We start from the raw sequence: 22,627 nt of genomic DNA, 5'->3' as shown, positions 1-22,627 counted from the left end.
CCTCCCTTTGTCCGAAAGAGGCACCACTTACTGCACACTCTTTCAAGCAGTGACAGCAATTTTAAAAGATGGATTAAGTAACGATGGAAGAAAGGCAAAGCTTTGCAAAACAACATCTTGATTTTCGATTTCCCAGAAATGAGCAGAGCCGAATTTGTCCGCTCAGTCAAATAGAGGAAATCTACTGTTAGAAGGGAATGCAGATGTTTCAATTCTTCAAACTTGACAACAACGTGGAAGGACAAGCCAAAACAGAATCCTCCTCTTCCATGAGGTCACTTGGCAGAAAACATGGACACCTTTAGGAGTTAATGCAGATGCTTCATTTTTTTCAAACTTGTGAAACAATTTGAGAGAGAAAACTGCCTTTTGTTAGAAACACACTTTCAGAGCTCTCTCTTTTTGCCATAAGTGGCAATTCCAATGATTTGCATAAATTGATGAGAAAGAAATAGCATGATTTCCAAAGAATTTTTCTGTTTTCATTTCTCTAACAATGGCTAAAAGCAGTGTTTCCACCAGGTAACTTCTTCAAATATATCCCTCTGTTTCTGATGACTTTTTTTTAAAGGTTTGCTTTAAAAGATTTGAAGGAAACTGTCCTTTATCTTATATTTGTAGTAATTTTCCATCATAGGGTTGTTTGATTTAGTTAAACGCACCAATTTTTTTCATTAAATGTAATAAAGAAACTTGCCCCTTTTCAGAAGAACATGACAGGCTTCTGCAATGGTGTTTGAAGCTTCATTAACATCGACCACGAAGGGACTCGAACCCTCACTCTTCTGATTCGAAGTCAGACGCCTTATCCATTAGGCCACGCGGTCTCAATTTTGGGTGTGTGTGGCAGCGTATCTGGGAAAAGGAAAAAACATAGCATGACAAATTGCAGAAGCGATTCAACTTGTGAAAAAAATTGGAGAAACCTCCCTTTGTCCGAAAGAGGCACCACTTACTGCACACTCTTTCAAGCAGTGACAGCTATTTTAAAAGAAGATTAAGTAACGATGGAAGAAAGGCAAAGCTTTGCAAAACAACATTTTGATTTTCGATTTCCCAGAAATGAGCAGAGCCGAATTTTAGGCATAAGTGGCAATTCCAATGATTTGCATAAGTTGATGAGAAAGAAATAGCATGATTTCCAAAGAATTTTTCTGTTTTCATTTCTCTAACAATGGCTAAAAGCAGTGTTTCCACCAGGTAACTTCTTCAAATATATCCCTCTGTTTCTGATGACTTTTTTTAAAGGTTTGCTTTAAAAGATTTGAAGGAAACTGTCCTTTTTCTTATATTTGTAGTAATTTTCCATCATAGGGTCGTTTGATTTAGTTAAACGCACCAATTTTTCTCATTAAAAGTAACTTGCCCCTTTTCAGAAGAACATAACATGCTTCTGCATTGGTGTTTGAAGCTTCATAAACATCGACCACGAAGGGACTCGAACCCTCAATCTTCTGATTCGAAGTCAGACGCCTTATCCATTAGGCCACACGGTCTCAATTTTGGGTGTGTGTGGCAGCGTATCTGGGAAAAAGAAAAAACATAGAATGACAAATTATGAAGCGATTCAACTTGTGAAAAAAATTGGAGAAACCTCCCTTTGTCCGAAAGAGGCACCACTTACTGCACACTCTTTCAAGCAGTGACAGCAATTTTAAAATATGGATTAAGTAACGATGGAAGAAAGGCAAAGCTTTGCAAAACAACATCTTGATTTTCGATTCCCCAGAAATGAGCAGAGCCGAATTTGTCCGCTCAGTCAAATAGAGGAAATCTACTGTTAGAAGGGAATGCAGATGTTTCAATTCTTCAAACTTGACAACAACGTGGAAGGACAAGCCAAAACAGAATCCTCCTCTTCCATGAGGTCACTTGGCAGAAAACATGGACACCTTTAGGAGTTAATGCAGATGCTTCATTTTTTTCAAACTTGTGAAACAATTTGAGAGAGAAAACTGCCATTTGTTAGAAACACACTTTCAGAGCTCTCTCTTTTTGCCATAAGTGGCAATTCCAATGATTTGCATCAGTTGATGAGAAAGAAATAGCATGATTTCCAAAGAATTTTTCTGTTTTCATTTCTCTAACAATGGCTAAAAGCAGTGTTTCCACCAGGTAACTTCTTCAAATATATCCCTCTGTTTCTGATGACTTTTTTTTAAAGGTTTGCTTTAAAAGATTTGAAGGAAACTGTCCTTTATCTTATATTTGTAGTAATTTTCCATCATAGGGTTGTTTGATTTAGTTAAACGCACCAATTTTTTTCATTAAATGTAATAAAGAAACTTGCCCCTTTTCAGAAAAACATGACAGGCTTCTGCAATGGTGTTTGAAGCTTCATAAACATCGACCACGAAGGGACTCGAACGCTCAATCTTCTGATTCGAAGTCAGACGCCTTATCCATTAGGCCACGCGGTCTCAATTTTGGGTGTGTGTGGCAGCGTATCTGGGAAAAAGAAAAAAACATAGCATGACAAATTGCAGAAGCGATTCAACTTGTGAAAAAAATTGGAGATACCTCCCTTTGTCCGAAAGAGGCACCACTTACTGCACACTCTTTCAAGCAGTGACAGCAATTTTAAAAGATGGATTAAGTAACGATGGAAGAAAGGCAAAGCTTTGCAAAACAACATCTTGATTTTCGATTTCCCAGAAATGAGCAGAGCCGAATTTGTCCGCTCAGTCAAATAGAGGAAATCTACTGTTAGAAGGGAATGCAGATGTTTCAATTCTTCAAACTTGACAACAACGTGGAAGGACAAGCCAAAACAGAATCCTCCTCTTCCATGAGGTCACTTGGCAGAAAACATGGACACCTTTAGGAGTTAATGCAGATGCTTCATTTTTTTCAAACTTGTGAAACAATTTGAGAGAGAAAACTGCCTTTTGTTAGAAACACACTTTCAGAGCTCTCTCTTTTTGCCATAAGTGGCAATTCCAATGATTTGCATAAATTGATGAGAAAGAAATAGCATGATTTCCAAAGAATTTTTCTGTTTTCATTTCTCTAACAATGGCTAAAAGCAGTGTTTCCACCAGGTAACTTCTTCAAATATATCCCTCTGTTTCTGATGACTTTTTTTTAAAGGTTTGCTTTAAAAGATTTGAAGGAAACTGTCCTTTATCTTATATTTGTAGTAATTTTCCATCATAGGGTTGTTTGATTTAGTTAAACGCACCAATTTTTTTCATTAAATGTAATAAAGAAACTTGCCCCTTTTCAGAAGAACATGACAGGCTTCTGCAATGGTGTTTGAAGCTTCATTAACATCGACCACGAAGGGACTCGAACCCTCACTCTTCTGATTCGAAGTCAGACGCCTTATCCATTAGGCCACGCGGTCTCAATTTTGGGTGTGTGTGGCAGCGTATCTGGGAAAAGGAAAAAACATAGCATGACAAATTGCAGAAGCGATTCAACTTGTGAAAAAAATTGGAGAAACCTCCCTTTGTCCGAAAGAGGCACCACTTACTGCACACTCTTTCAAGCAGTGACAGCAATTTTAAAAGAAGATTAAGTAACGATGGAAGAAAGGAAAAAGCTTTGCAAAACAACATTTTGATTTTCGATTTCCCAGAAATGAGCAGAGCCGAATTTTAGGCATAAGTGGCAATTCCAATGATTTGCATAAGTTGATGAGAAAGAAATAGCATGATTTCCAAAGAATTTTTCTGTTTTCATTTCTCTAACAATGGCTAAAAGCAGTGTTTCCACCAGGTAACTTCTTCAAATATATCCCTCTGTTTCTGATGACTTTTTTTAAAGGTTTGCTTTAAAAGATTTGAAGGAAACTGTCCTTTTTCTTATATTTGTAGTAATTTTCCATCATAGGGTCGTTTGATTTAGTTAAACGCACCAATTTTTCTCATTAAAAGTAACTTGCCCCTTTTCAGAAGAACATAACATGCTTCTGCATTGGTGTTTGAAGCTTCATAAACATCGACCACGAAGGGACTCGAACCCTCAATCTTCTGATTCGAAGTCAGACGCCTTATCCATTAGGCCACACGGTCTCAATTTTGGGTGTGTGTGGCAGCGTATCTGGGAAAAAGAAAAAACATAGAATGACAAATTATGAAGCGATTCAACTTGTGAAAAAAATTGGAGAAACCTCCCTTTGTCCGAAAGAGGCACCACTTACTGCACACTCTTTCAAGCAGTGACAGCAATTTTAAAATATGGATTAAGTAACGATGGAAGAAAGGCAAAGCTTTGCAAAACAACATCTTGATTTTCGATTCCCCAGAAATGAGCAGAGCCGAATTTGTCCGCTCAGTCAAATAGAGGAAATCTACTGTTAGAAGGGAATGCAGATGTTTCAATTCTTCAAACTTGACAACAACGTGGAAGGACAAGCCAAAACAGAATCCTCCTCTTCCATGAGGTCACTTGGCAGAAAACATGGACACCTTTAGGAGTTAATGCAGATGCTTCATTTTTTTCAAACTTGTGAAACAATTTGAGAGAGAAAACTGCCATTTGTTAGAAACACACTTTCAGAGCTCTCTCTTTTTGCCATAAGTGGCAATTCCAATGATTTGCATCAGTTGATGAGAAAGAAATAGCATGATTTCCAAAGAATTTTTCTGTTTTCATTTCTCTAACAATGGCTAAAAGCAGTGTTTCCACCAGGTAACTTCTTCAAATATATCCCTCTGTTTCTGATGACTTTTTTTTAAAGGTTTGCTTTAAAAGATTTGAAGGAAACTGTCCTTTATCTTATATTTGTAGTAATTTTCCATCATAGGGTTGTTTGATTTAGTTAAACGCACCAATTTTTTTCATTAAATGTAATAAAGAAACTTGCCCCTTTTCAGAAGAACATGACAGGCTTCTGCAATGGTGTTTGAAGCTTCATAAACATCGACCACTAAGGGACTCGAACGCTCAATCTTCTGATTCGAAGTCAGACGCCTTATCCATTAGGCCACGCGGTCTCAATTTTGGGTGTGTGTGGCAGCGTATCTGGGAAAAAGAAAAAAACATAGCATGACAAATTGCAGAAGCGATTCAACTTGTGAAAAAAATTGGAGATACCTCCCTTTGTCCGAAAGAGGCACCACTTACTGCACACTCTTTCAAGCAGTGACAGCAATTTTAAAAGATGGATTAAGTAACGATGGAAGAAAGGCAAAGCTTTGCAAAACAACATCTTGATTTTCGATTTCCCAGAAATGAGCAGAGCCGAATTTGTCCGCTCAGTCAAATAGAGGAAATCTACTGTTAGAAGGGAATGCAGATGTTTCAATTCTTCAAACTTGACAACAACGTGGAAGGACAAGCCAAAACAGAATCCTCCTCTTCCATGAGGTCACTTGGCAGAAAACATGGACACCTTTAGGAGTTAATGCAGATGCTTCATTTTTTTCAAACTTGTGAAACAATTTGAGAGAGAAAACTGCCTTTTGTTAGAAACACACTTTCAGAGCTCTCTCTTTTTGCCATAAGTGGCAATTCCAATGATTTGCATAAATTGATGAGAAAGAAATAGCATGATTTCCAAAGAATTTTTCTGTTTTCATTTCTCTAACAATGGCTAAAAGCAGTGTTTCCACCAGGTAACTTCTTCAAATATATCCCTCTGTTTCTGATGACTTTTTTTTAAAGGTTTGCTTTAAAAGATTTGAAGGAAACTGTCCTTTATCTTATATTTGTAGTAATTTTCCATCATAGGGTTGTTTGATTTAGTTAAACGCACCAATTTTTTTCATTAAATGTAATAAAGAAACTTGCCCCTTTTCAGAAGAACATGACAGGCTTCTGCAATGGTGTTTGAAGCTTCATTAACATCGACCACGAAGGGACTCGAACCCTCACTCTTCTGATTCGAAGTCAGACGCCTTATCCATTAGGCCACGCGGTCTCAATTTTGGGTGTGTGTGGCAGCGTATCTGGGAAAAGGAAAAAACATAGCATGACAAATTGCAGAAGCGATTCAACTTGTGAAAAAAATTGGAGAAACCTCCCTTTGTCCGAAAGAGGCACCACTTACTGCACACTCTTTCAAGCAGTGACAGCAATTTTAAAAGAAGATTAAGTAACGATGGAAGAAAGGCAAAGCTTTGCAAAACAACATTTTGATTTTCGATTTCCCAGAAATGAGCAGAGCCGAATTTTAGGCATAAGTGGCAATTCCAATGATTTGCATAAGTTGATGAGAAAGAAATAGCATGATTTCCAAAGAATTTTTCTGTTTTCATTTCTCTAACAATGGCTAAAAGCAGTGTTTCCACCAGGTAACTTCTTCAAATATATCCCTCTGTTTCTGATGACTTTTTTTAAAGGTTTGCTTTAAAAGATTTGAAGGAAACTGTCCTTTTTCTTATATTTGTAGTAATTTTCCATCATAGGGTCGTTTGATTTAGTTAAACGCACCAATTTTTCTCATTAAAAGTAACTTGCCCCTTTTCAGAAGAACATAACATGCTTCTGCATTGGTGTTTGAAGCTTCATAAACATCGACCACGAAGGGACTCGAACCCTCAATCTTCTGATTCGAAGTCAGACGCCTTATCCATTAGGCCACACGGTCTCAATTTTGGGTGTGTGTGGCAGCGTATCTGGGAAAAAGAAAAAACATAGAATGACAAATTATGAAGCGATTCAACTTGTGAAAAAAATTGGAGAAACCTCCCTTTGTCCGAAAGAGGCACCACTTACTGCACACTCTTTCAAGCAGTGACAGCAATTTTAAAATATGGATTAAGTAACGATGGAAGAAAGGCAAAGCTTTGCAAAACAACATCTTGATTTTCGATTCCCCAGAAATGAGCAGAGCCGAATTTGTCCGCTCAGTCAAATAGAGGAAATCTACTGTTAGAAGGGAATGCAGATGTTTCAATTCTTCAAACTTGACAACAACGTGGAAGGACAAGCCAAAACAGAATCCTCCTCTTCCATGAGGTCACTTGGCAGAAAACATGGACACCTTTAGGAGTTAATGCAGATGCTTCATTTTTTTCAAACTTGTGAAACAATTTGAGAGAGAAAACTGCCATTTGTTAGAAACACACTTTCAGAGCTCTCTCTTTTTGCCATAAGTGGCAATTCCAATGATTTGCATCAGTTGATGAGAAAGAAATAGCATGATTTCCAAAGAATTTTTCTGTTTTCATTTCTCTAACAATGGCTAAAAGCAGTGTTTCCACCAGGTAACTTCTTCAAATATATCCCTCTGTTTCTGATGACTTTTTTTTAAAGGTTTGCTTTAAAAGATTTGAAGGAAACTGTCCTTTATCTTATATTTGTAGTAATTTTCCATCATAGGGTTGTTTGATTTAGTTAAACGCACCAATTTTTTTCATTAAATGTAATAAAGAAACTTGCCCCTTTTCAGAAGAACATGACAGGCTTCTGCAATGGTGTTTGAAGCTTCATAAACATCGACCACGAAGGGACTCGAACGCTCAATCTTCTGATTCGAAGTCAGACGCCTTATCCATTAGGCCACGCGGTCTCAATTTTGGGTGTGTGTGGCAGCGTATCTGGGAAAAAGAAAAAAACATAGCATGACAAATTGCAGAAGCGATTCAACTTGTGAAAAAAATTGGAGAAACCTCCCTTTGTCCGAAAGAGGCACCACTTACTGCACACTATTTCAAGCAGTGACAGCAATTTTAAAATATGGATTAAGTAACGATGGAAGAAAGGCAAAGCTTTGCAAAACAACATCTTGATTTTCGATTCCCCAGAAATGAGCAGAGCCGAATTTGTCCGCTCAGTCAAATAGAGGAAATCTACTGTTAGAAGGGAATGCAGATGTTTCAATTCTTCAAACTTGACAACAACGTGGAAGGACAAGCCAAAACAGAATCCTCCTCTTCCATGAGGTCACTTGGCAGAAAACATGGACACCTTTAGGAGTTAATGCAGATGCTTCATTTTTTTCAAACTTGTGAAACAATTAGAGAGAGAAAACTGCCATTTGTTAGAAACACACTTTCAGAGCTCTCTCTTTTTGCCATAAGTGGCAATTCCAATGATTTGCATCAGTTGATGAGAAAGAAATAGCATGATTTCCAAAGAATTTTTCTGTTTTCATTTCTCTAACAATGGCTAAAAGCAGTGTTTCCAGCAGGTAACTTCTTCAAATATATCCCTCTTTTTCTGATGACTTTTTTTTAAAGGTTTGCTTTAAAAGATTTGAAGGAAACTGTCCTTTATCTTATATTTGTAGTAATTTTCCATCATAGGGTTGTTTGATTTAATTAAACGCACCAATTTTTCTCATTAAAAGTAACTTGCCCCTTTTCAGAAGAACATGACATGCCAGGCTTCTGCATTGGTGTTTGAAGCTTCATAAACATCGACCACGAAGGGACTCGAACCCTCAATCTTCTGATTCGAAGTCAGACGCCTTATCCATTAGGCCACCTGGTCTCAATATTCTTCTTCAAATATAACCCTCTGTTTCTGATTACTTTTTTTTAAAGGTTTGCTTTTAAAGATTTGAAGGAAACTGTCCTTTATCTTATATTTGTAGTAATTTTCCATCATAGGGTTGTTTGATTTAGTTAAACGCACCAATTTTTTTCATTAAATGTAATAAAGAAATTTGCCCCTTTTCAGAAGAACATGACATGCCAGGCTTCTGCATTGGTGTTTGAAGCTTCATAAACATCGACCACGAAGGGACCCGAACCCTCAGTCTTCTGATTCGAAGTCAGACGCCTTATCCATTAGGCCACGCGGTCTCAATTTTGGGTGTGTTTGGCAGCGTATCTGGGAAAAAGAAAAAACATAGCATGACAAATTGCAGAAGCGATTCAACTTGTGAAAAAAATTGGAGAAACCTGCCTTTGTCCGAAAGACGCACCACTTACTGCACATTCTTTCAAGCAGTGACAGCAATTTTAAAAGATGGATTAAGTAACGATGGAAGAAAGGCAAAGCTTTGCAAAACACCTTTAGGAGTTAATGCAGATGCTTCATTTTTTTCAAACTTGTGAAACAATTTGAGAGAGAAAACTGCCTTTTGTTAGAAACACACTTTCAGAGCTCTCTCTTTTTGGCATAAGTGGCAATTCCAATGATTTGCATAAGTTGATGAGAAAGAAATAGCATGATTTCCAAAGAATTTTTCTGTTTTCATTTCCCTAACAATGGCTAAAAGCAGTGTTTCCACCAGGTAACTTCTTCAAATATATCCCTCTGTTTCTGATGACTTTTTTTTAAAGGTTTGCTTTAAAAGATTTGAAGGAAACTGTCCTTTTTCTTATATTTGTAGTAATTTTCCATCATAGGGTCGTTTGATTTAATTAAACGCACCAATTTTTCTCATTAAAAGTAACTTGCCCCTTTTCAGAAGAACATAACAGGCTTCTGCATTGGTGTTTGAAGCTTCATAAACATCGACCACGAAGGGACTCGAACCCTCAATCTTCTGATTCGAAGTCAGACGCCTTATCCATTAGGCCACGCGGTCTCAATTTTGGGTGTGTGTGGCAGCGTATCTGGGAAAAAGAAAAAACATAGCATGACAAATTGCAGAAGCGATTCAACTTGTGAAAAAAATTGGAGAAACCTCCCTTTGTCCGAAAGAGGCACCACTTACTGCACACTCTTTCAAGCAGTGACAGCAATTTTAAAATATGGATTAAGTAACGATGGAAGAAAGGCAAAGCTTTGCAAAACAACATCTTGATTTTCGATTCCCCAGAAATGAGCAGAGCCGAATTTGTCCGCTCAGTCAAATAGAGGAAATCTACTGTTAGAAGGGAATGCAGATGTTTCAATTCTTCAAACTTGACAACAACGTGGAAGGACAAGCCAAAACAGAATCCTCCTCTTCCATGAGGTCACTTGGCAGAAAACATGGACACCTTTAGGAGTTAATGCAGATGCTTCATTTTTTTCAAACTTGTGAAACAATTTGAGAGAGAAAACTGCCATTTGTTAGAAACACACTTTCAGAGCTCTCTCTTTTTGGCATAAGTGGCAATTCCAATGATTTGCATCAGTTGATGAGAAAGAAAAAGCATGATTTCCAAAGAATTTTTCTGTTTTCATTTCTCTAACAATGGCTAAAAGCAGTGTTTCCACCAGATAACTTCTTCAAATATATCCCTCTGTTTCTGATGACTTTTTTTTAAAGGTTTGCTTTAAAAGATTTGAAGGAAACTGTCCTTTATCTTATATTTGTAGTAATTTTCCATCATAGGGTTGTTTGATTTAGTTAAACGCACCAATTTTTTTCATTAAATGTAATAAAGAAACTTGCCCCTTTTCAGAAGAACATGACATGCCAGGCTTCTGCAATTGTGTTTAAAGCTTCATAAACATCGACCACGAATAGACTCGAACCCTCAATCTTCTGATTCGAAGTCAGACGCCTTATCCATTAGGCCACGCGGTCTCAATTTTGGGTGTGTGTGGCAGCGTATCTGGGAAAAAGAAAAAACATAGCATGACAAATTGCAGAAGCGATTCAACTTGTGAAAAAAATTGGAGAAACCTCCCTTTGTCCGAAAGAGGCACCACTTACTGCACACTCTTTCAAGCAGTGACAGCAATTTTAAAAGATGGATTAAGTAACGATGGAAGAAAGGCAAAGCTTACCAAAACAACATCTTGATTTTCGATTTCCCAGAAATGAGCAGAGCCGAATTTTAGGCATAAGTGGCAATTCCAATGATTTGCATAAGTTGATGAGAAAGAAATAGCATGATTTCCAAAGAATTTTTCTGTTTTCATTTCTCTAACAATGGCTAAAAGCAGTGTTTCCACCATGTAACTTCTTCAAATATATCCCTCTGTTTCTGATGACTTTTTTTCATGGTTTGCTTTAAAAGATTTGAAGGAAACTGTCCTTTATCTTATATTTATAGTAATTTTCCATCATAGGGTTGTTTGATTTAGTTAAACGCACCAATTTTTCTCATTAAAAGTAACAAACAAACTTGCCCCTTTTCAGAAGAACATGACATGCCAGGCTTCTACATTGGTGTATGAAACTTCATAAACATCGACCACGAAGGGACTCGAACCCTCAATCTTCTGATTTGAAGTCAGACGCCTTATCCATTAGGCCACGCGGTCTCAATTTTGGGTGTGTGTGGCAGCGTATCTGGGAAAAAGAAAAAACATAGCATGACAAATTGCAGAAGCGATTCAACTTGTGAAAAAAATTGGAGAAACCTGCCTTTGTCCGAAAGAGGCACCTTTAGGAGTTAATGCAGATTCTTCATTTTTTTCAAACTTGTGAAACAATTTGAGAGAGAAAACTGCCTTTTGTTAGAAACACACTTTCAGTGGCAATTCCAATGATTTGCATAAGTTGATGAGAAAGAAATAGCATGATTTCCAAAGAATTTTTCTGTTTTCATTTCCCTAACAATGGCTAAAAGCAGTGTTTCCACCAGGTAACTTCTTCAAATATATCCCTCTGTTTTTGATGACTTTTTTTAAAGGTTTGCTTTAAAAGATTTGAAGGAAACTGTCCTTTTTCTTATATTTGTAGTAATTTTCCATCATAGGGTCATCAATTTGTCCGCTCAGTCAAATAGAGGAAATCTACTGTTAGAAGGGAATGCAGATGTTTCAATTCTTCAAACTTGACAACAACGTGGAAGGACAAGCCAAAACAGAATCCTCCTCTTCCATGAGGTCACTTGGCAGAAAACATGGACACCTTTAGTAATTAATGCAGATGCTTCATTTTTTTCAAACTTGTGAAACAATTTGAGAGAGAAAACTGCCATTTGTTAGAAACACACTTTCAGAGCTCTCTCTTTTTGGCATAAGTGGCAATTCCAATGATTTGCATAAGTTGATGAGAAAGAAATAGCATGATTTCCAAAGAATTTTTCTGTTTTCATTTTTCTAACAATGGCTAAAAGCAGTGTTTCCACCAGGTAACTTCTTCAAATATAACCCTCTGTTTCTGATGACTTTTTTTTAAAGGTTTGCTTTAAAAGATTTGAAGGAAACTGTCCTTTATCTTATATTTGTAGTAATTTTCCATCATAGGGTTGTTTGATTTAGTTAAACGCACCAATTTTTTTCATTAAATGTAATAAAGAAATTTGCCCCTTTTCAGAAGAACATGACATGCCAGGCTTCTGCATTGGTGTTTGAAGCTTCATAAACATCGACCACGAAGGGACTCGAACCCTCAATCTTCTGATTTGAAGTCAGACGCCTTATCCATTAGGCCACGCGGTCTCAATTTTGGGTGTGTTTGGCAGCGTATCTGGGAAAAAGAAAAAACATAGCATGACAAATTGCAGAAGCGATTCAACTTGTGAAAAAAATTGGAGAAACCTGCCTTTGTCCGAAAGACGCACCACTTACTGCACATTCTTTCAAGCAGTGACAGCAATTTTAAAAGATGGATTAAGTAACGATGGAAGAAAGGCAAAGCTTTGCAAAACACCTTTAGGAGTTAATGCAGATGCTTCATTTTTTTCAAACTTGTGAAACAATTTGAGAGAGAAAACTGCCTTTTGTTAGAAACACACTTTCAGAGCTCTCTCTTTTTGGCATAAGTGGCAATTCCAATGATTTGCATAAGTTGATGAGAAAGAAGTAGCATGATTTCCAAAGAATTTTTCTGTTTTCATTTCCCTAACAATGGCTAAAAGCAGTGTTTCCACCAGGTAACTTCTTCAAATATATCCCTCTGTTTCTGATGACTTTTTTTTAAAGGTTTGCTTTAAAAGATTTGAAGGAAACTGTCCTTTTTCTTATATTTGTAGTAATTTTCCATCATAGGGTCGTTTGATTTAATTAAACGCACCAATTTTTCTCATTAAAAGTAACTTGCCCCTTTTCAGAAGAACATAACAGGCTTCTGCATTGGTGTTTGAAGCTTCATAAACATCGACCACGAAGGGACTCGAACCCTCAATCTTCTGATTCGAAGTCAGACGCCTTATCCATTAGGCCACGCGGTCTCAATTTTGGGTGTGTGTGGCAGCGTATCTGGGAAAAAGAAAAAACATAGCATGACAAATTGCAGAAGCGATTCAACTTGTGAAAAAAATTGGAGAAACCTCCCTTTGTCCGAAAGAGGCACCACTTACTGCACACTCTTTCAAGCAGTGACAGCAATTTTAAAATATGGATTAAGTAACGATGGAAGAAAGGCAAAGCTTTGCAAAACAACATCTTGATTTTCGATTCCCCAGAAATGAGCAGAGCCGAATTTGTCCGCTCAGTCAAATAGAGGAAATCTACTGTTAGAAGGGAATGCAGATGTTTCAATTCTTCAAACTTGACAACAACGTGGAAGGACAAGCCAAAACAGAATCCTCCTCTTCCATGAGGTCACTTGGCAGAAAACATGGACACCTTTAGGAGTTAATGCAGATGCTTCATTTTTTTCAAACTTGTGAAACAATTTGAGAGAGAAAACTGCCATTTGTTAGAAACACACTTTCAGAGCTCTCTCTTTTTGGCATAAGTGGCAATTCCAATGATTTGCATCAGTTGATGAGAAAGAAATAGCATGATTTCCAAAGAATTTTTCTGTTTTCATTTCTCTAACAATGGCTAAAAGCAGTGTTTCCACCAGGTAACTTCTTCAAATATATCCCTCTGTTTCTGATGACTTTTTTTTAAAGGTTTGCTTTAAAAGATTTGAAGGAAACTGTCCTTTATCTTATATTTGTAGTAATTTTCCATCATAGGGTTGTTTGATTTAGTTAAACGCACCAATTTTTTTCATTAAATGTAATAAAGAAACTTGCCCCTTTTCAGAAGAACATGACAAGCCAGGCTTCTGCAATGGTGTTTGAAGCTTCATAAACATTGACCACGAAGGGACTCGAACCCTCAATCTTCTGATTCGAAGTCAGACGCCTTATCCATTAGGCCACGCGGTCTCAATTTTGGGTGTGTGTGGCAGCGTATCTGGGAAAAGGAAAAAACATAGCATGACAAATTGCAGAAGCGATTCAACTTGTGAAAAAAATTGGAGAAACCTCCCTTTGTCCGATAGAGGCACCACTTACTGCACACTCTTTCAAGCAGTGACAGCAATTTTAAAAGATGGATTAAGTAACGATGGAAGAAAGGCAAAGCTTTGCAAAACAACATCTTGATTTTCGATTCCCCAGAAATGAGCAGAGCCGAATTTGTCCGCTCAGTCAAATAGAGGAAATCTACTGTTAGAAGGGAATGCAGATGTTTCAATTCTTCAAACTTGACAACAACGTGGAAGGACAAGCCAAAACAGAATCCTCCTCTTCCATGAGGTCACTTGGCAGAAAACATGGACACCTTTAGGAGTTAATGCAGATGCTTCATTTTTTTCAAACTTGTGAAACAATTTGAGAGAGAAAACTGCCATTTGTTAGAAACACACTTTCAGAGCTCTCTCTTTTTGGCATAAGTGGCAATTCCAATGATTTGCATCAGTTGATGAGAAAGAAATAGCATGATTTCCAAAGAATTTTTCTGTTTTCATTTCTCTAACAATGGCTAAAAGCAGTGTTTCCACCAGGTAACTTCTTCAAATATATCCCTCTGTTTCTGATGACTTTTTTTTAAAGGTTTGCTTTAAAAGATTTGAAGGAAACTGTCCTTTATCTTATATTTGTAGTAATTTTCCATCATAGGGTTGTTTGATTTAGTTAAACGCACCAATTTTTTTCATTAAATGTAATAAAGAAACTTGCCCCTTTTCAGAAGAACATGACAAGCCAGGCTTCTGCAATGGTGTTTGAAGCTTCATAAACATTGACCACGAAGGGACTCGAACCCTCAATCTTCTGATTCGAAGTCAGACACCTTATCCATTAGGCCACGCGGTCTCAATTTTGGGTGTGTGTGGCAGCGTATCTGGGAAAAGGAAAAAACATAGCATGACAAATTGCAGAAGCGATTCAACTTGTGAAAAAAATTGGAGAAACCTCCCTTTGTCCGATAGAGGCACCACTTACTGCACACTCTTTCAAGCAGTGACAGCAATTTTAAAAGATGGATTAAGTAACGATAGAAGAAAGGCAAAGCTTTGCAAAACAACATCTTGATTTTCGATTCCCCAGAAATGAGCAGAGCCGAATTTGTCCGCTCAGTCAAATAGAGGAAATCTACTGTTAGAAGGGAATGCAGATGTTTCAATTCTTCAAACTTGACAACAACGTGGAAGGACAAGCCAAAACAGAATCCTCCTCTTCCATGAGGTCACTTGGCAGAAAACATGGACACCTTTAGGAGTTAATGCAGATGCTTCATTTTTTTCAAACTTGTGAAACAATTTGAGAGAGAAAACTGCCTTTTGTTAGAAACACACTTTCAGAGCTCTCTCTTTTTGGCATAAGTGGCAATTCCAATGATTTGCATAAGTTGATGAGAAAGAAATAGCATGATTTCCAAAGAATTTTTCTGTTTTCATTTCTCTAACAATGGCTAAAAGCAGTGTTTCCACCAGGTAACTTCTTCAAATATATCCCTCTGTTTCTGATGACTTTTTTTTAAAGGTTTGCTTTAAAAGATTTGAAGGAAACTGTCCTTTTTCTTATATTTGTAGTAATTTTCCATCATCGGGTTGTTTGATTTAGTTAAACGCACCAATTTTTCTCATTAAAAGTAACTTGCCCCTTTTCAGAAGAACATGACATGCCAGGCTTCTGCATTGCCAGGCTTCTGCATTGGTGTTTGAAGCTTCATAAACATCGACCACGAAGGGACTCGAACCCTCAATCTTCTGATTCAAAGTCAGACGCCTTATCCATTAGGCCACCCGGTCTCAATTTTGGGTGTGTGTGGCAGCGTATCTGGGAAAAGGAAAAAACATAGCATGACAAATTGCAGAAGCGATTCAACTTGTGAAAAAAATTGGAGAAACCTCCCTTTGTCCGAAAGAGGCACCACTTACTGCACACTCTTTCAAGCAGTGACAGCAATTTTAAAAGATGGATTAAGTAACGATGGAAGAAAGGCAAAGCTTACCAAAACAACATCTTGATTTTCGATTCCCCAGAAATGAGCAGAGCCGAATTTGTCCGCTCAGTCAAATAGAGGAAATCTACTGTTAGAAGGGAATGCAGATGTTTCAATTCTTCAAACTTGACAACAACGTGGAAGGACAAGCCAAAACAGAATCCTCCTCTTCCATGAGGTCACTTGGCAGAAAACATGGACACCTTTAGGAGTTAATGCAGATGCTTCATTTTTGTTCAAACTTGTGAAACAATTTGAGAGTGAAAACTGCCATTTGTTAGAAACACACTTTCAGAGCTCTCTCTTTTTGGCATAAGTGGCAATTCCAATGATTTGCATAAGTTGATGAGAAAGAAATAGCATGATTTCCAAAGAATTTTTCTGTTTTCATTTCTCTAACAATGGCTAAAAGCAGTGTTTCCACCAGGTAACTTCTTCAAATATATCCCTCTGTTTCTGATGACTTTTTTTTTTAAAGGTTTGCTTTAAAAGATTTGAAGGAAACTGTCCTTTATCTTATATTTGTAGTAATTTTCCATCATAGGGTTGTTTGATTTAGTTAAACGCACCAATTTTTCTCATTGAAAGTAACAAAGAAACTTTCCCCTTTTCAGAAGAACATGACATGCCAGGCTTCTGCAATGGTGTTTGAAGCTTCATAAACATCGACCACGAAGGGACTCAAACCCTCAATCTTCTGATTCGAAGTCAGACGCCTTATCCATTAGGCCACGCGGTCTCAATTTTGGGTGTGTGTGGCAGCGTATCTGGGAAAAAGAAAAAAACATAGCATGACAAATTGCAGAAGCGATTCAACTTGTGAAAAAAATTGGAGAAACCTCCCTTTGTCCGAAAGAGGCACCACTTACTGCACACTCTTTCAAGCAGTGACAGCAATTTTAAAAGATGGATTAAGTAACGATGGAAGAAAGGCAAAGCTTTGCAAAACAACATCTTGATTTTCGATTCCCCAGAAATGAGCAGAGCCGAATTTGTCCGCTCAGTCAAATAGAGGAAATCTACTGTTAGAAGGGAATGCAGATGTTTCAATTCTTCAAACTTGACAACAACGTGGAAGGACAAGCCAAAACAGAATCCTCCTCTTCCATGAGGTCACTTGGCAGAAAACATGGACACCTTTAGGAGTTAATGCAGATGCTTCATTTTTTTCAAACTTGTGAAACAATTTGAGAGAGAAAACTGCCTTTTGTTAGAAACACACTTTCAGAGCTCTCTCTTTTTGTCATAAGTGGCAATTCCAATGATTTGCATAAAATGATGAGAAAGAAATAGCATGATTTCCAAAGAATTTTTCTGTTTTCATTTCTCTAACAATGGCTAAAAGCAGTGTTTCCACCAGGTAACTTCTTCAAATATATCCCTCTGTTTCTGATGACTTTTTTTTAAAGGTTTGCTTTAAAAGATTTGAAGGAAACTGTCCTTTTTCTTATATTTGTAGTAATTTTCCATCATAGGGTTGTTTGATTTAGTTAAACGCACCAATTTTTCTCATTAAAAGTAACTTGCCCCTTTTCAGAAGAACATGACATGCCAGGCTTCTGCATTGGTGTTTGAAGCTTCATAAACATCGACCACGAAGGGACTCGAACCCTCAATCTTCTGATTCGAAGTCAGACGCCTTATCCATTAGGCCACCCGGTCTCAATTTTGGGTGTGTGTGGCAGCGTATCTGGGAAAAGGAAAAAACATAGCATGACAAATTGCAGAAGCGATTCAACTTGTGAAAAAAATTGGAGAAACCTCCCTTTGTCCGAAAGAGGCACCACTTACTGCACACTCTTTCAAGCAGTGACAGCAATTTTAAAAGATGGATTAAGTAACGATGGAAGAAAGGCAAAGCTTACCAAAACAACATCTTGATTTTCGATTCCCCAGAAATGAGCAGAGCCGAATTTGTCCGCTCAGTCAAATAGAGGAAATCTACTGTTAGAAGGGAATGCAGATGTTTCAATTCTTCAAACTTGACAACAACGTGGAAGGACAAGCCAAAACAGAATCCTCCTCTTCCATGAGGTCACTTGGCAGAAAACATGGACACCTTTAGGAGTTAATGCAGATGCTTCATTTTTTTCAAACTTGTGAAACAATTTGAGAGAGAAAACTGCCATTTGTTAGAAACACACTTTCAGAGCTCTCTCTTTTTGGCATAAGTGGCAATTCCAATGATTTGCATAAGTTGATGAGAAAGAAATAGCATGATTTCCAAAGAATTTTTCTGTTTTCATTTCTCTAACAATGGCTAAAAGCAGTGTTTCCACCAGGTAACTTCTTCAAATATATCCCTCTGTTTCTGATGACTTTTTTTTAAAGGTTTGCTTTAAAAGATTTGAAGGAAACTGTCCTTTATCTTATATTTGTAGTAATTTTCCATCATAAGGTTGTTTGATTTAGTTAAACGCACCAATTTTTTTTCATTAAATGTAATAAAGAAACTTGCCCCTTTTCAGAAGAACATGACATGCCAGGCTTCTGCATTGGTGTTTGAAGCTTCATAAACATCGACCACGAAGGGACTCGAACCCTCAATCTTCTGATTCGAAGTCAGACGCCTTATCCATTAGGCCACACGGTCTCAATTTTGGGTGTGTGTGGCAGCGTATCTGGGAAAAAGAAAAAACATAGCATGACAAATTGCAGAAGCGATTCAACTTGTGAAAAAAATTAGAGAAACCTGCCTTTGTCCGAAAGATGCACCACTTACTGCACATTCTTTCAAGCAGTGACAGATATTTTAAAAGATGGATTAAGTAACGATGGAAGAAAGGCAAAGCTTTGCAAAACACCTTTAGGAGTTAATGCAGATGCTTCATTTTTTTCAAACTTGTGAAACAATTTGAGAGAGAAAACTGCCTTTTGTTAGAAACACACTTTCAGAGCTCTCTCTTTTTGTCATAAGTGGCAATTCCAATGATTTGCATAAAATGATGAGAAAGAAATAGCATGATTTCCAAAGAATTTTTCTGTTTTCATTTCTCTAACAATGGCTAAAAGCAGTGTTTCCACCAGGTAACTTCTTCAAATATATCCCTCTGTTTCTGATGACTTTTTTTTAAAGGTTTGCTTTAAAAGATTTGAAGGAAACTGTCCTTTTTCTTATATTTGTAGTAATTTTCCATCATAGGGTTGTTTGATTTAGTTAAACGCACCAATTTTTCTCATTAAAAGTAACTTGCCCCTTTTCAGAAGAACATGACATGCCAGGCTTCTGCATTGGTGTTTGAAGCTTCATAAACATCGACCACGAAGGGACTCGAACCCTCAATCTTCAGATTTTAAGTCAGACGCCTTATCCATTAGGCCACCCGGTCTCAATTTTGGGTGTGTGTGGCAGCGTATCTGGGAAAAGGAAAAAACATAGCATGACAAATTGCAGAAGCGATTCAACTTGTGAAAAAAATTGAAGAAACCTCCCTTTGTCCGAAAGAGGCACCACTTACTGCACACTCTTTCAAGCAGTGACAGCAATTTTAAAAGATGGATTAAGTAACGATGGAAGAAAGGCAAAGCTTACCAAAACAACATCTTGATTTTCGATTCCCCAGAAATGAGCAGAGCCGAATTTGTCCGCTCAGTCAAATAGAGGAAATCTACTGTTAGAAGGGAATGCAGATGTTTCAATTCTTCAAACTTGACAACAACGTGGAAGGACAAGCCAAAACAGAATCCTCCTCTTCCATGAGGTCACTTGGCAGAAAACATGGACACCTTTAGGAGTTAATGCAGATGCTTCATTTTTTTCAAACTTGTGAAACAATTTGAGAGAGAAAACTGCCATTTGTTAGAAACACACTTTCAGAGCTCTCTCTTTTTGGCATAAGTGGCAATTCCAATGATTTGCATAAGTTGATGAGAAAGAAATAGCGTGATTTCCAAAGAATTTTTCTGTTTTCATTTCTCTAACAATGGCTAAAAGCAGTGTTTCCACCAGGTAACTTCTTCAAATATATCCCTCTGTTTCTGATGACTTTTTTTAAAGGTTTGCTTTAAAAGATTTGAAGTAAACTGTCCTTTATCTTATATTTGTAGTAATTTTCCATCATAGGGTTGTTTGATTTAGTTAAACGCACCAATTTTTTTCATTAAATGTAATAAAAAAACTTGCCCCTTTTCAGAAGAACATGACATGCCAGGCTTCTGCATTGGTGTTTGAAGCTTCATAAACATCGACCACGAAGGGACTCGAACCCTCAATCTTCTGATTCAAAGTCAGACGCCTTATGCATTAGGCCACGCGGTCTCAATTTTGGGTGTGTTTGGCAGCGTATCTGGGAAAAAGAAAAAACATAGCATGACAAATTGCAGAAGAGATTCAACTTGTGAAAAAAATTGGAGAAACCTGCCTTTGTCCGAAAGAGGCACCACTTACTGCACATTCTTTCAAGCAGTGACAGCAATTTTAAAAGATGGATTAAGTAACGATGGAAGAAAGGCAAAGCTTTGCAAAACACCTTTAGGAGTTAATGCAGATGCTTCATTTTTTTCAAACTTGTGAAACAATTTGAGAGAGAAAACTGCCTTTTGTTAGAAACACACTTTCAGAGCTCTCTCTTTTTGGCATAAGTGGCAATTCCAATGATTTGCATAAGTTGATGAGAAAGAAATAGCATGATTTCCAAATAATTTTTCTGTTTTCATTTCTCTAACAATGGCTAAAAGCAGTGTTTCCACCAGGTAACTTCTTCAAATATATCCCTCTGTTTCTGATGACTTTTTTTTTAAAGGTTTGCTTTAAAAGATTTGAAGGAAACTGTCCTTTTTCTTATATTTGTAGTAATTTTCCATCATAGGGTTGTTTGATTTAGTTAAACGCACCAATTTTTCTCATTAAAAGTAACTTGCCCCTTTTCAGAAGAACATGAGATGCCAGGCTTCTGCATTGGTGTTTGAAGCTTCATAAACATCGACCACGAAGGGACTCGAACCCTCAATTTTCTGATTTGAAGTCAGACGCCTTATCCATTAGGCCACCCGGTCTCAATTCTGGGTGTGTGTGGCAGCGTATCTGGGAAAAGGAAAAAACATAGCATGACAAATTGCAAAAGCGATTCAACTTGTGAAATAAATTGGAGAAACCTCCCTTTGTCCGAAAGAGGCACCACTTACTGCACACTCTTTCAAGCAGTGACAGCAATTTTAAAAGATGGATTAAGTAACGATGGAAGAAAGGCAAAGCTTTGCAAAACAACATCTTGATTTTCGATTTCCCAGAAATGAGCAGAGCCGAATTTGTCCGCTCAGTCAAATAGAGGAAATCTACTGTTAGAAGGGAATGCAGATGTTTCAATTCTTCGAACTTGACAACAACGTGGAAGGACAAGCCAAAACAGAATCCTCCTCTTCCATGAGGTCACTTGGCAGAAAACATGGACACCTTTAGGAGTTAATGCAGATGCTTCATTTTTTTCAAACTTGTGAAACAATTTGAGAGAGAAAACTGCCTTTTGTTAGAAACACACTTTCAGAGCTCTCTCTTTTTGCCATAAGTGGCAATTCCAATGATTTGCATAAATTGATGAGAAAGAAATAGCATGATTTCCAAAGAATTTTTCTGTTTTCATTTCTCTAACAATGGCTAAAAGCAGTGTTTCCACCAGGTAACTTCTTCAAATATATCCCTCTGTTTCTGATGACTTTTTTTTAAAGGTTTGCTTTAAAAGATTTGAAGGAAACTGTCCTTTATCTTATATTTGTAGTAATTTTCCATCATAGGGTTGTTTGATTTAGTTAAACGCACCAATTTTTTTCATTAAATGTAATAAAGAAACTTGCCCCTTTTCAGAAGAACATGACATGCCAGGCTTCTGCAATGGTGTTTGAAGCTTCATAAACATCGACCACGAAGGGACTCGAACCCTCAATCTTCTGATTCGAAGTCAGACGCCTTATCCATTAGGCCACGCGGTCTCAATTTTGGGTGTGTGTGGCAGCGTATCTGGGAAAAAGAAAAAACATAGCATGACAAATTGCAGAAGCGATTCAACTTGTGAAAAAAATTGGAGAAACCTCCCTTTGTCCGAAAGAGGCACCACTTACTGCACACTCTTTCAAGCAGTGACAGCAATTTTAAAAGATGGATTAAGTAACGATGGAAGAAAGGCAAAGCTTTGCAAAACAACATTTTGATTTTCGATTTCCCAGAAATGAGCAGAGCCGAATTTTAGGCATAAGTGGCAATTCCAATGATTTGCATAAGTTGATGAGAAAGAAATAGCATGATTTCCAAAGAATTTTTCTGTTTTCATTTCTCTAACAATGGCTAAAAGCAGTGTTTCCACCAGGTAACTTCTTCAAATATATCCCTCTGTTTCTGATGACTTTTTTTCATGGTTTGCTTTAAAAGATTTGAAGGAAACTGTCCTTTATCTTATATTTATAGTAATTTTCCATCATAGGGTTGTTTGATTTAGTTAAACGCACCAATTTTTCTCATTAAAAGTAACAAATAAACTTGCCCCTTTTCAGAAGAACATGACATGCCAGGCTTCTACATTGGTGTATGAAACTTCATAAACATCGACCACGAAGGGACTCGAACCCTCAATCTTCTGATTTGAAGTCAGACGCCTTATCCATTAGGCCACGCGGTCTCAATTTTGGGTGTGTGTGGCAGCGTATCTGGGAAAAAGAAAAAACATAGCATGACAAATTGCAGAAGCGATTCAACTTGTGAAAAAAATTGGAGAAACCTCCCTTTGTCCGAAAGAGGCACCACTTACTG

The 22,627-nt window shown here is 37.4% G+C and overlaps 18 non-coding genes across 18 annotated transcripts; all 18 read right to left on the bottom strand.

Moving 5' to 3' along the window:
- Positions 1–754: 754 nt before the first annotated feature.
- TRNAR-UCG (transfer RNA arginine (anticodon UCG)) lies at positions 755–827 on the bottom strand. The gene has a single exon. It is a non-coding gene; the product is annotated as a tRNA-Arg (tRNA).
- Positions 828–1,423: 596 nt separating this feature from the next.
- Positions 1,424–1,496, bottom strand: TRNAR-UCG (transfer RNA arginine (anticodon UCG)). The gene has a single exon. It is a non-coding gene; the product is annotated as a tRNA-Arg (tRNA).
- A 1,777-nt stretch (positions 1,497–3,273) lies between these two features.
- On the bottom strand, positions 3,274–3,346 carry TRNAR-UCG (transfer RNA arginine (anticodon UCG)). The gene has a single exon. It is a non-coding gene; the product is annotated as a tRNA-Arg (tRNA).
- Positions 3,347–3,943: 597 nt separating this feature from the next.
- Positions 3,944–4,016, bottom strand: TRNAR-UCG (transfer RNA arginine (anticodon UCG)). Its single transcript has one exon. It is a non-coding gene; the product is annotated as a tRNA-Arg (tRNA).
- A 1,777-nt stretch (positions 4,017–5,793) lies between these two features.
- On the bottom strand, positions 5,794–5,866 carry TRNAR-UCG (transfer RNA arginine (anticodon UCG)). The gene has a single exon. It is a non-coding gene; the product is annotated as a tRNA-Arg (tRNA).
- A 596-nt stretch (positions 5,867–6,462) lies between these two features.
- Positions 6,463–6,535, bottom strand: TRNAR-UCG (transfer RNA arginine (anticodon UCG)). Its single transcript has one exon. It is a non-coding gene; the product is annotated as a tRNA-Arg (tRNA).
- Positions 6,536–8,309: 1,774 nt separating this feature from the next.
- TRNAR-UCG (transfer RNA arginine (anticodon UCG)) lies at positions 8,310–8,382 on the bottom strand. Its single transcript has one exon. It is a non-coding gene; the product is annotated as a tRNA-Arg (tRNA).
- Positions 8,383–9,354: 972 nt separating this feature from the next.
- TRNAR-UCG (transfer RNA arginine (anticodon UCG)) lies at positions 9,355–9,427 on the bottom strand. The gene has a single exon. It is a non-coding gene; the product is annotated as a tRNA-Arg (tRNA).
- A 3,396-nt stretch (positions 9,428–12,823) lies between these two features.
- Positions 12,824–12,896, bottom strand: TRNAR-UCG (transfer RNA arginine (anticodon UCG)). Its single transcript has one exon. It is a non-coding gene; the product is annotated as a tRNA-Arg (tRNA).
- Positions 12,897–13,753: 857 nt separating this feature from the next.
- TRNAR-UCG (transfer RNA arginine (anticodon UCG)) lies at positions 13,754–13,826 on the bottom strand. The gene has a single exon. It is a non-coding gene; the product is annotated as a tRNA-Arg (tRNA).
- An 857-nt stretch (positions 13,827–14,683) lies between these two features.
- TRNAR-UCG (transfer RNA arginine (anticodon UCG)) lies at positions 14,684–14,756 on the bottom strand. Its single transcript has one exon. It is a non-coding gene; the product is annotated as a tRNA-Arg (tRNA).
- An 865-nt stretch (positions 14,757–15,621) lies between these two features.
- On the bottom strand, positions 15,622–15,694 carry TRNAQ-UUG (transfer RNA glutamine (anticodon UUG)). The gene has a single exon. It is a non-coding gene; the product is annotated as a tRNA-Gln (tRNA).
- Positions 15,695–16,554: 860 nt separating this feature from the next.
- TRNAR-UCG (transfer RNA arginine (anticodon UCG)) lies at positions 16,555–16,627 on the bottom strand. The gene has a single exon. It is a non-coding gene; the product is annotated as a tRNA-Arg (tRNA).
- Positions 16,628–17,477: 850 nt separating this feature from the next.
- Positions 17,478–17,550, bottom strand: TRNAR-UCG (transfer RNA arginine (anticodon UCG)). Its single transcript has one exon. It is a non-coding gene; the product is annotated as a tRNA-Arg (tRNA).
- Positions 17,551–18,408: 858 nt separating this feature from the next.
- TRNAR-UCG (transfer RNA arginine (anticodon UCG)) lies at positions 18,409–18,481 on the bottom strand. Its single transcript has one exon. It is a non-coding gene; the product is annotated as a tRNA-Arg (tRNA).
- A 663-nt stretch (positions 18,482–19,144) lies between these two features.
- On the bottom strand, positions 19,145–19,217 carry TRNAL-UAA (transfer RNA leucine (anticodon UAA)). Its single transcript has one exon. It is a non-coding gene; the product is annotated as a tRNA-Leu (tRNA).
- An 856-nt stretch (positions 19,218–20,073) lies between these two features.
- TRNAQ-UUG (transfer RNA glutamine (anticodon UUG)) lies at positions 20,074–20,146 on the bottom strand. Its single transcript has one exon. It is a non-coding gene; the product is annotated as a tRNA-Gln (tRNA).
- A 1,594-nt stretch (positions 20,147–21,740) lies between these two features.
- TRNAR-UCG (transfer RNA arginine (anticodon UCG)) lies at positions 21,741–21,813 on the bottom strand. The gene has a single exon. It is a non-coding gene; the product is annotated as a tRNA-Arg (tRNA).
- Between the last annotated feature and the right edge of the window lie 814 nt (positions 21,814–22,627).

The sequence above is a fragment of the Pelobates fuscus genome, chromosome 9 (genome assembly GCF_036172605.1).
Source record: "Pelobates fuscus isolate aPelFus1 chromosome 9, aPelFus1.pri, whole genome shotgun sequence".
Taxonomy (NCBI): Eukaryota; Metazoa; Chordata; class Amphibia; order Anura; family Pelobatidae; genus Pelobates; species Pelobates fuscus.
Note: the sequence above shows the minus strand (reverse complement) of the source record. Positions and strands in the feature narration are given on the sequence as shown.